General features: G+C 43.5%; 1 non-coding gene across 1 annotated transcript; it reads right to left on the bottom strand.

Moving 5' to 3' along the window:
- Positions 1-10972: 10972 nt before the first annotated feature.
- Trnav-cac lies at positions 10973-11045 on the bottom strand. Its single transcript has one exon. It is a non-coding gene; the product is annotated as a tRNA-Val (tRNA).
- Between the last annotated feature and the right edge of the window lie 1016 nt (positions 11046-12061).

Raw genomic sequence — 12061 nt, 5'->3', positions numbered from 1 at the left:
GTTAATAGCTAATAATGTTTCACCAATTCTTTTTTTCTTGGTCTGTGTTTCCGAACGTCCACGGTAGTGTGGAGTGAACCTAACTGCCGTACGACGTACGACAGTCCGTACGGCAGTGCATGCCATTCTGAATTAACTGGTATTAACAAGTTCCAAAACAAAAGTGCACAATTAATTAAATTGCATTACTTTTTTTTTTCAAAATTAAAAGGTGTCCAACATAGTTACGCCACATTTGCGTAAGTATACACACTAAAAAATTAGTAAATAAGATGTAAGGCTGTTGTTTGTAGTACAAGCGAATGCTAATTCGTGAACAACAGCATGATAGCATCGTCCAGATCGGAACATAAAAAATAAGATGTCTGGATTTTCTTTAAAGATATAAGACGATCTGTTTGGTTGATTTTATACGCACGAATTAATTCAGACATGCGAAAATACTACTTATCATCATAACAGATTAATAATCGATTGTGCATTACTGATTCGAAACCCTATTTATTATCATATGCTTAGTCCAGGCTCTTAGAGAGTGCCGCATGCCGTAACAAATTACAAATTGGCAATGCTTAATTACACTGTTCCATCTACGATCATCGAACTTGTTAGTAATTGAAAGGGTCCGACAAGACAACAGGTCATTGAGAATAAATTTCAAAAGTACCCCAGGATGTTGTGAATTCTACTTCCGAACGTTGTAAGGAGCGCAGGGCGTGACTCATTATGTTAATTTACGCCACTTGCTTCCTGATTAGTTCTTCCGCGGTCCCATCGGCTAATGCCGCGATCTGATTGGCTGCCAAACGGTAATGAGATGCTCGGGAATCGCCACGCCCTGCGTTTCTTAAGGTGTCAGCGAGTATATAGATATACAGGGCGTTCTCGAGCGCTCTCGGGCGTAAAAAAAAAAAAAAGGAAAACGTGTAATTAAGTTAATGAAAGAATGCATTCAAACGTATCACAAAGGTGTCTTTAGGCGGTGCATGTAATATATTCAAGTTTTAATAATGTAATTTACAAGAAGAAAAAGCTTTTTTTTTTTTTTTGCACTGGATCAAAAAGTGACTCCGTGGTTTCCTAAAAAAATCATTCTTGAGAAACCCAGCTTGCTAATTCCCTCATGACCTACATATTAATATGAATAACAATGATCAAACAGACGCCATATTCCTTGACTTTTCCAAGGCGTTCGACCGAGTTCCTTATAATCGCCTCCTCTCTAAGCTTTCAGTGTTCGGTATTGACAAAGCCACAATTTCTTGGATTCGGGATTTTCTTACGTCGGGAGTTCAGTTCACCATTGCTAACAATCATCAATTAAATATTAGCAATGTCATCATAATAACGTTGCTAGCGATGTTATCATCATAACGTAACATCAGGCGTTTCCCAGAGAGCAGGACTCTCCCCACTCCTATTTCTCATATTACATAAATGATCTTCGCATAACATCGATTCCAAAATTAGGCTCTTCGCAGACGATTGCGTCGTTTACCGTCCAGTCGCAACTTCTCAGGTTATATCACCCTGCAGAGGGATCTAACACGAATCAACGCTTGGTGCGATCAATGGTTTGTCTCTTAACTACGAGAAGTGCAAACTAGTATCATTTACGCGGAAAAAAAAGATCTACTCTTTCTTACTCAAACTCACTTGATGGCGTTTCAGTTGACTCTACTTCGTCATACAAGTGCCTCCTTATTCATCTCATGGCTTCCACACTTCCCTGGATTCAACGTATCGACATCATCTCTGCTGATGCTTCACTGACTCTCGGCTACCGGAATCTAAAATCAGCACCTTCTCACCTAAAGCAACTAGCGAAGACGACATTCGTCCGCCCCAACCTCGAATATGCCTCGTCCATCTGGTGTCCTTCACAAGCTTGTCTCGCCGACAGTCTGGAAGGAATTCGAACTCATCCAGTCCGGTTCATTTCATCAGCATACTCCCGCGATACCAGTGGAACGCAGCTTAAACTTACTCTCGAGTTTCCACTGCTCTCTGGCCGCAGAATGGTCTCTCGATTATATCGCGCACATAAATTTTACCATATCGGCACCAACTTATCTAACTCCCTGATATCACCTCCTGCCAGAATCTCGTCACGCCTCAATCACAGCCGTTACATCAAACGGATAACAAGCAAAACGCTAGCCTTTAATACGTCATTCTTTCCTCATGCTATAAACATCTGGAACTGTCTTCCTGAAGAAATAATCTTTATTACTCACCCATCCACTTTTCACCAATCAGTGACTCCACATATCCAATAAATTTGAACAAGAGGGAATGCATTACTGTGACTACGGATTTGACTTCGATTTCTTTTTCTTTTTTTTCTATACTTGTGTCAAAATGTTGTGTATTACCCCCCCCCCCCCCCCCCCCCCTTTTTTTTTCATGTAATTCCCAAGGGGCCATTAAGGAGAAATAAATGAAAGGAAATGGAAAAAATCAGCCTGGTTGACGATGTTACTCAGGGATGATACTATACGCGCTCGGATCTGCTGGATCCGATTTCGGGTCTTCATCTCAAAGGACCTTTTTTCATATTTTTGCTTTGTGTTGTGCCATCTCTGAGTAACAGTGTCAACCAGAATGTTTTTTACCCTTTTCCTCTCTGTGCGTAAAAAAAAAAAAATGTTTTTAGGCACATTTTTTTTTGTAACCTACGTAAAAAATTAGTATGATAAATGCACCACCTTAAAGCCGGGGTCACATCGCTTATATATCATACAACAGATAGTCTGCAAACATATTCGAACGCGAGGGACCGCGAGATTCGTACTTCGAATGCCGCAAGGCAATGAGTTCAAGGAGAAACTGGGGCACGCGGCATTCGAACCTCGGATATTACGGTGACTAGTGTTTGCAGACTGTCTTTTGTATGATGCATGTTTTAATGCACTCCGTGTATCGGTTATATTATTATTATTATCATTATTTACGCCCCGATTGCGTTTGAGATTGTTTGAGGCTTGGATGTGTAGGACTTTCACTGCGCTGCATTTTTTATGTGCCTGATTTTGTGCAACTTTGATCAATTCATGTGCTCGCAAGGCTGTCATATTTCATAGTATGCAGAGACTTGTCAATCTACCCTGTGGAGGTTTCTTTTTTTTTTTTTCTCGATCACCTCCTCCAGGATTATGAAGGTAATGCATTGATTTGATTTAATAATAATAAAAAAAGCGTCTCTAGAAATAGGGATTAATCCAGTATCGGCACTAGAACGCCGCCAAGCCTGACCGGAAAAGCTCTAAAGGTACGACTTTGGAATTTCAAGACGTTCCGAAAACGTGTGAGCATCTGGAAACGATCGATCGCCCTTCCGCCTAGCCACTGTCTTAAAAAGAAATATAAAAAAGTTCTTTCTTTATGTCATTTCCCCTTAGCCATCTGCTTCATATCTTCCCCTCCCTTTGCTGTAGAGCCAGCAGAAGAGAAGTCCAGAAAACGTAACGTTCAAAATAGAGCGGTATACACGTTAGCGAGACGTCAGCGGTTCCGTTTTTATGACAAAAAAAGAAAAAAAAGAGAAAGAAACACACGTATCGGAATGTTTTGCATTCCAGGGCAGAATGTTCCAACTGAAATAGCCGCTATACTCTGTAACTTCCTCTAAAGGTTCGGCGACCCAATAGGCCTTTTTTTCAAAACCGTGCGCGCCATCTGGTAGCCGCGGCGCCAATGATCCGGTTCCGCCATTTATTTTCATTTATTTATCTATTTACTCTCGAGGCCGAGGCATTACAGAAAAAAAAAAAAAAAAAGTAAATGAAGCAAACACACACACACACAAAATCAACATAAGCACAGCAGCCGGGTTACAAAAAATGTTTGCAAATGGCAGATTTGAAGCAGCCGATGTCAGTGATCAAGGCGATGGAGAAGGGGACGTGTTTGGGCTCGTACTGTGAGCACGGGTTGGACACAAAAGTCTGAGTCAGAGTTTCGCGTGAACTTCACTCGGCTCCTATCCAAAACCGGTGCATCATCTGCGCTCGGCGAGGACTCCATCCGATCCAATCACACGCTTCGCGCCCATGGATGGATGACACCATCCCTTTGTGACGGGCGGTAGCTTGCGCCACCTTGCTTAGAAATTAAGAACTAAAATTATTATTCCTTTCCTTCTCCAATTTGCTTACTCTCTGCAATTTTGCAAAAAAAAAAAAAAAGGCAAACGCCAAAGTTGTTTGATAAAATCTGTTGAATCGACGCAAAGGTTATCTAATCGATAAACAAAACAAAATTAGCCCTGTCGTTTATCTGCCTAACTCTTTCGCATAAACCTGAGGTTTCAGAGTCTACACCTGGGTGAATGCAATTACGCTGCCTCTTGAAGTTTCGGCATACATGTTTTTAAGCACATAGCGTCCTTGTATTCTAATTGCGCATAAGTCTGCTTCATTGCTTTTTCTTTCCTCAGTGTATACATCACCATGACTACATCCTTGAGCGTGCACACTCACAGCAGAACTTCAAAGAAGCACGGCGAGAGGCAAGGAGGGCCGCGTGCTGGAGGCAGAGCTTTCGAAAGAGACGCATTGCCGTTCGTGCCTTAATGTCAGTGACCATAAGGTTATCCTCTTCATGATACCGTATATGTGTGTTACTAGTAATAGGCGATCAGTTACCTAATCGGCATTCATTATATAACGTGTTATGAGCACATCAGTTATAAAATTATAACCGCATTCATGGACAAGCTCGAAAATTTATTGAAGAATTTTTTTAATTTATCCAGTCGTTAATGTGTGACGTACGTAGCTAAGTTGCTCGCAAACAAAATAAAGTTTCCACAAAACTACAATAAATGAATAAATAATCAGGAAGAATACTAACCAATTATATAATAGAATCCCTAACCCGGGGTCACACTGCTGATACATCATACAAACATACTGTCTGCAAACGCGACTCACCTCAATATCCGTGGTTCGAATACCGCGTGCCGGGTCAGTTTCTGCTTGAACTCACTGGCATGCTGCGTTTGAAACACGAATCTCGCTGCGACTCGCGTTCGAATCTGTTTTGCAGACTGTCGTTTGTATGATGTAGGATCAATGTGACCCCCGGCTTTAGAGTCGAACGTCTTCCAATCCATGATGTATAACAAACTGTTATATATCATGCTAAAAATAACTCGTCTAGAAAAAAAAAAAAAAAAAAGTTGGCGTTTAAGTGTCGATTCCGCAGGCAGTGACTGTTTCCGGAAATAAGCTGTGATATTTCTTTAATTTCCGAATAAACAAGGATAAACACATTTATTTTTTGCGTTGGTGTCCTATGAACCTAAACCATGTGACCACAGCATGTGGCCCAAGCCGCAAACTGCAGCGCCCAGGCCGTTGTCTTAGGTAACGGTTCGTGGGGCTGTCAACGATACAAACGACCCTGCCAGTCCCGCGAGCATGGATGGCTCCAGGCTCCATGTCGGTATGCGTGGAAGAAGTTCGCTAACCTTCGCTGAACTTGACTCTGGACCCGGGCGTGATTTGTTGGCGTGTCGGCGGTCGGAGGGCACACGTGACACTGACAGTGAACGCCAAGTCCTTGAAAATGAAGCGAACGACGAAGAGAAGGTGCGACTGCTGCGGTGGTTGAAGGCTAACGGACTGTTGAAAGCTTGAATGGGAGGTCCTTTTGGAAAGTAAACCGCATGCCCTTCCAAGCATAACTTGACGGATGCTATTTTTGTGAAAGACTAGAAAAAAGAAAAAAGTTTCACCTGCCTCCTGAGGGCAGACCTTGGCCTGTAGTTTAATTTCGTCCTTCAGGAGCCTGCTACCAGTGACGAAGCACGCAGACACCTCGGATAAAGAACAGGAGCATGGAGAGATAATTCAGCAACCACGTACATGAAATATACAGGGCTCTAGGAAAAAATGGTCCCGGTCAAAATGGTCCCGGACAAAATGGTCCTAGACAAAATGGTTCCGGACAAAGTGGTCCCAAGTGCCAACCCGGACAAAGTGGTCCCAGGTGGATTTATAAATACTTCGAACGCTCTTAATAGGACAAAATGGTTTCGTACTTCGAAATTTATTTCGACACACGTTCAAGGATAATATCAACATTGGCATTATAATCATTTAAAACAAATTTTAAGTACGTTCTATGTATACCATGTAGCTCAACTTCTCAAAGGTTCTTGATTTCTACCGATACATTCTCCGTGTGTAATCAATATCTTTTATCGCCAAACCTGTTTTCAAATTAGCGCTACTGAAGTTCAAAACGGTTCTTGACGTGGTTTTCTGAAATGAACCTGTCGTACCACCGTGTTCCATTTTTCAGAAACAACATTGCTCTTTCTGAACAATCTATATTAAAGAAATTAAAAATTGATTTCGCTAGTATGAGGGTATTTATTACATGAACCAATTAAGAGGAAGCCTAACACGAAAATGTATTCTCCCACACTCCTCAAAAAGTCGTTCACGGGTTAGCGTTGGGTTTGACGAGTATTTCACAAACTATTTTCTAAGTCTTTAATAGTATCCATCAAAAATAGAAAATATAGAAACCTGCAAATTTTTTGTCCGGGTCGGCAGTTGAGACCATTCTGTCCTGGACCATTTTGTCCGGGACTATTTTGACCAGGGACGTTTTGACTGGGACCATTTCGACCAGGTTCTAATATACAGAAATAACCCCCGAATAATCTACGTTTAGAGCACGGATTTTAATCCTCTGCTATCCCTACCCCTATAACTATAAGTCAAGTATTTCCCCAGTTTGAAGATTATTTGAGAAGACCTGAACCATTCATACATGCATAGCACTGTCCCATTCACTTCCGTGTGTGTGTATTATTGTTTTCAAGGTTTCTAGGCTTCTGGCAATGTTCCACTGGAACGAAGTTCCTGGAACGCGTACTTTTTAGGAGGAGTGGAGGAACGCCATCGTTCCATCTTGCGTCGGTGAAACTGCAACGGGAACTCGTCACGTTTTTGAGGAAACGGCAGATGAAACAGCTTCCCTTTTTCTCTAGTTTAGCAGAATCTAGGAGGAATTTCGGCGTTTCATTATCGACCTCTTCAACCTCTGACTTGAAGGGACGGGGAAGTGTACCAGAGGAAGTGTAACATATGTGATCGGGGCCACACGACACGTAGTTCGATGTTGATATTTTCCCTCGCTCGCTTTATTGTATCCACGAATTATCCTGCGCGATATTTCGCTACAACACGCGACTGTGTAACGTTAATGTGACGACATGTTCCAGTCTTAGAAACATTAGTGGAGCTGGTTCCTTTTAAACCACTGGTGGAACTTGTAACGGGTATACTCGTTTCAAGATATGGAACGAAAGTGTCTGGAACGCGCCTCTGACTGGTGATGGTTGTGGCAGACGCCTGTTCTGCTGCAGGTCACTCTCCACTTGGACAGTACGCGGAAGCTTCTGCAGCCAGCATTTGGGACGCTGCGACGACACTTTCTTTTGCTCGTGCTTTTTGCCGGAACTTCTCCGACCAGCCACCAGGATCGCGACATCCAAAAGCATGATACTCCGGTTTTCGTGACGTCGTTTGTTTTCACTTCGGGACAACGGTTCAAGGGTGAAATGCGAAGGGCAAGTCGTATGCTTCTTGCACTGTCGGAAACGCGTTCCAGTCGGAGACGCGTTCCAGGCACCATAGCAACGCACAGTGGACAACTCTTGCCAGGTTTATATTGTAATCCGTTTTGCGGCGTCCTATATATATGCATGAAACTATATACACCTTGTTACTTCGTCTTCCCCGTGGATAATTATGAGGGACCGAGAGTGCGGTAATGCACGAGTTCAAATTTTTCTTAATGGTATATGCATGTGGTGTCTCTCTTGGAATCCGCATTTCAGTTTTTGTTTTGAAGCGTTCCTCTCAAGCTGCGTCAAAAAGCAAATTGACGAGATCTTGGTATCACTGTAGCGGCTCTTGGGTGTGTAATCCCAAACAGACCAAAGCACTACAATAATGTTTAAAGAAAGCGCCTACAATATAAACATTGAACACACTAAATGAAAAAGGAGACAAGCAGAACTACATTGATTTGCTTCTCTCTCTCTCTCTCTTTCTGTGTGTGTGTGTGTGTGTGTGTGTGTGCGTGTTAGTGTGTGTGTGTGTTGGATCAATCTTCAACACACGTTTTGTACACTGATCACTTTCCTACTTTCGAAATCTATGGTTGTTAGTGATTAAATATATATTAAAGGGGCCGTGCAACGCGGTATTGAGTTGGATGGCTTCTTACTTTACACAAGCATACTGACGACAGTGAGATCGAAATATACTCGCACGGTACGCCGCTGAACTATCGAAACATCTTTGACGATTTCAAGTTTGAGAAACGACCAATCCTTTCATACTCTCCTTCGCAGAGCTAAGTCACGGGAATTACCCCTCGGTGACGATAGTAGAATGCGGTTTATGAATTTGACACGACAACTGCGGAAGCACTCCATGGAGCGAATATGTGTCGAGAAAGTCACGAACTTCTCCCGGCGGGACGTCTGGCGCGCAGTGCACAACCCGCAGAGCGACCACTCAGGATGCCGGAGTCCGGACGAAGTTCGTCACGTTCTTAGCTCCCTGGAGTCCAGCCCTCAAGCTGTGACAACCAGTACCTCGGCAAATATTCTAGCAATGGCTTGTGTCCACTGCCATGCGAATAGACGATAGCCGAACTCTAACAATAGACAGTTTTAGTGGATCGTACGCTAAAGCCTTGCGTACGCAATAAAATTGCGGGTCGGGAGTGCGCGTGCGCAGAACGCAATAGAAGAGCTAGAGTATTGCGTACGCACGCAACGCTGGGGATTTTGCGTGGCGGGCTAGCGGGCTCTGCGGGACGTTCTCGAGAGATCTCGGACTCAACGAGAGCGCCAGTTTCAAGATGGTGGTTACCTCGACTGGCGCAGCAAAGGCGACGTGGTGTTTTCGAAGTTCTGTGTTACGTGAAATTGCGTGGTGTTCAGCTCGGCAATGCTTTCCGGGACCTACGGCGGTCGAATTAGATCGCCGTGCAGCTGAAGGAGTGCACTGTGAAAATGTTCGCCGCTTGGAATGTGCGTCAACGCTGCGATCTGCTCAACGCTAAGCCTATTGGCACAGTTCATCGCCGACGGACGAGCGACTCTAAAAGAAATCGCCGAAGTTCTCGCTATGTACTGGACATCAGTAGGTCATGAATTTCATTCCGCGATAGCATTGATAAAAGGTGACGTTTCAAAGGGAAGATTGACGGAGGCTCCGTGATCGAATTTGGTTGCGTTTGACTGCGTTTGACTGCGTTGCGGCAGCACCAGGACATCCCTGTTACTTATATCGCGTGCTAAGATGATTCTTTGAATTGGATTGCACGCTTCACACGAAGCACAGATGTGCCGGTGACTCGCTTTCGGTTCTCGACGCAACGCAGTCAAACGCACTCAAGCGCAAGTGTCTGAACCGGCCTTTACTCGCAGCCTCTGTACCCCGCAGAAAAGCGCGCTTGACGAGGCAGCTGCGGCTTGGTTTAATTTGAAATAAAATCATTGTACACGTTTTCATTTTCAATATTTCTTTCCAGGAGCATGGTTGCGCTATAAGCACGCAGAATTCTGTAGCTCTAGCAAATCCAACCAAGATCATGCGCGGTGTTCACTCGAAAACGTAACGTACAACTAAATTCGGTCCGAGCAGGTCATTTTTAGCGTACGCTATACTATTGCGTATTGCGTACGTAAGAGCCAGCAACGCTATACTAAAACTGTCTAATATCTGAAGCCCGGTACGTTCGTAGTGCTTTGCCATCCATCCCCAGCAAGTGACTATGATGGACATTGGCGGAATGTAATTAGCACCCGATTGTGTCACGTGAGTTTTCCTGGCTGCGAGCTAATGGGGTGAATTAGTGTTAACTAGTGCCACTAAATAAGCTACGCTTCAGAGTAACGACACTTGGCCATATTGTGGCTTAAAATCATGGTTGCCCGTTATCTGAAGCTTTATCTGAAATCACAGGAAATGCTTTTCCGCCCTCCACAAATGTGTAAACCGTTCGCGACAGAGCAAAGCAATATTGCATGACCTTCCTAACACTGAATCTAAAGCTGAGGAAGTCGCACATTTGAATCATGACGATCGGCAGTTGCGTCTGTTCTGCATACGAGCCAAAATGGCGGCGCCCACAACAATGTCGGGGAACGGAGTGCCGATACTCTAAGCGCAGCTTGTTTAGTGGCTCTAGTGTTAACGCTGCTCGGTTTTCTCCAATCCTGTTCTTGGACTCTCTACGCGTGTTGAGAAAAGCTAGTGTGAGTTTCGTAGATTATGGACGTCATGATTTAATTTGGATTGAAAGAAGACGAAATTGCTGCGCGGCCCCTTTAGAGGGATCATAAAGGTTATTTTGTACGGTATTTTCCACCTTAGTGATGTACAAGTACATACACCCCTGCGCAACAACGATCAGGCGGCGATTCGACGGTATCTGTAGTAGTGAACGCAAACTGGTCAACAATCATCTAGGTGAAATATTGTTTTTTATCCCTCGTTTTATCCCTGTTCCTACTATTTTTTTTTTGTGTCTTTTCATAATGCACACTCCTGCTTAAATTTGACCAAAAAAAAAAAAAAAAAAAACACCTAAAGAGTTTTAGGAGAAAACATGATTTCAGGAGATTTCCGGGGCGATTGCAAAGGGAAGAATGATTTGAGCGGTGCACCAAGCGAAACCGGTGAAACTTTTAATAGCAAACCAAAAAACACTGAAAAAGAAAGAAAAAAAAACAATTTCAATCAATTAGTCTACAATTTCAAAAATTGTAGACTAAAAAAAAAGCAAACAAAAAATATATTTTAGATTTAATTTTTTTAACGCGTCAGTGAAGTAAATTATGTAAGTACAAAAAAGTAAGTGGATGAGAATGCGACAGCATAGTTATCAATAAATAATATTAAAAACAAAAATAAAAACAATAATTAAAAAAAACTGTTTCCGCCCGGGATCGAACCGGGGACCTTGCGCGTGTGAGGCGCACGTGATAACCGCTACACCACGGAAACAGATGGCATACGTCGGTTTTGAACTTCAAGCAAAGAATACACCTCTGTTTGTTCTTTGTATTTAACCTTTACTTTTTTTGTTTTATAACAATAGTCATACCACTCTGGGCTCTATAAAGCTTTTATGTGCATTGGCGATCCTTTGAAACCTAGCCGCACTTTCTAAACTGCATTGAATGCTGTGCATGCACTTCTTTCTTGTCTCTGTGCACTTTGCTTTTCTAGCACATTGTAGTAGTTTGCTCCAGCCAGTTTTAACTGCTGCCGCTGACTGCTCACGTCAGAAACAGAAATACAACTCGCGATAAAAAAAAAATGGAATAAACAAACGAAGGAAGTCCGAAGAGAAGGAACCTCGCGTGGAATTTGCAGGGCGTTTCTTTTTCGGAAAGCTGCGCTTCCCAAAAAAGTAAGTGGGCGAACGGCCGAGAGAGACCTCGGAGGCCAAAACGATGTGGCGACGAGCCCGGGAAGAAAGGCGTAGGTAGCGAAGACGGGCGTAAAAACGCACGGTATCGGGAAGCAGCCCTCCTATGACTCATCGCCGAGTTACGCTCGCACGGCAGCGCCGCGGTAAGGCCGGTCGCTATCTCCAACTCCGGCCGGTACATATATATAAAAAAAGCTAGACGAGCCCCTAAAGAAAAACAACAGCAACAAAACAGATCCCATTATCTTTAACGTTCCTCCGTCTGCTGACCAGCAATGGCCGCCTCCTTTTTCCTGTTGAAATCACTGTGGTTGAAACGGCCAAAGCGTCTTGAGTTTAATTTTTTTTTGTCATTGTTGGTAGATTTGAAGCAAGCTTGCTCCCGCCCATGAACACGGAAAGTAGGTTTACGGGTGCGGACACTCAAACACGCACAGACATTTGCGAGCCGCATAAGCTGTGCCAAGCTCTGGAGAAGCTTGAAGTGCAAATGATGTCTAGAAAAGAAGTCGTGTTTGCATTTACATTGCCCGGCACTTCACCCATTATTTCATATAATATGAATCATAGCCAACTTGCAAAGTGG

This window comes from Ixodes scapularis, unplaced genomic scaffold (assembly GCF_016920785.2).
Source record: "Ixodes scapularis isolate PalLabHiFi unplaced genomic scaffold, ASM1692078v2 PGA_scaffold4__175_contigs__length_147842914, whole genome shotgun sequence".
NCBI classification, from domain to species: domain Eukaryota; kingdom Metazoa; phylum Arthropoda; class Arachnida; order Ixodida; family Ixodidae; genus Ixodes; species Ixodes scapularis.
This window is presented reverse-complemented; position numbering and strand designations above follow the sequence as displayed.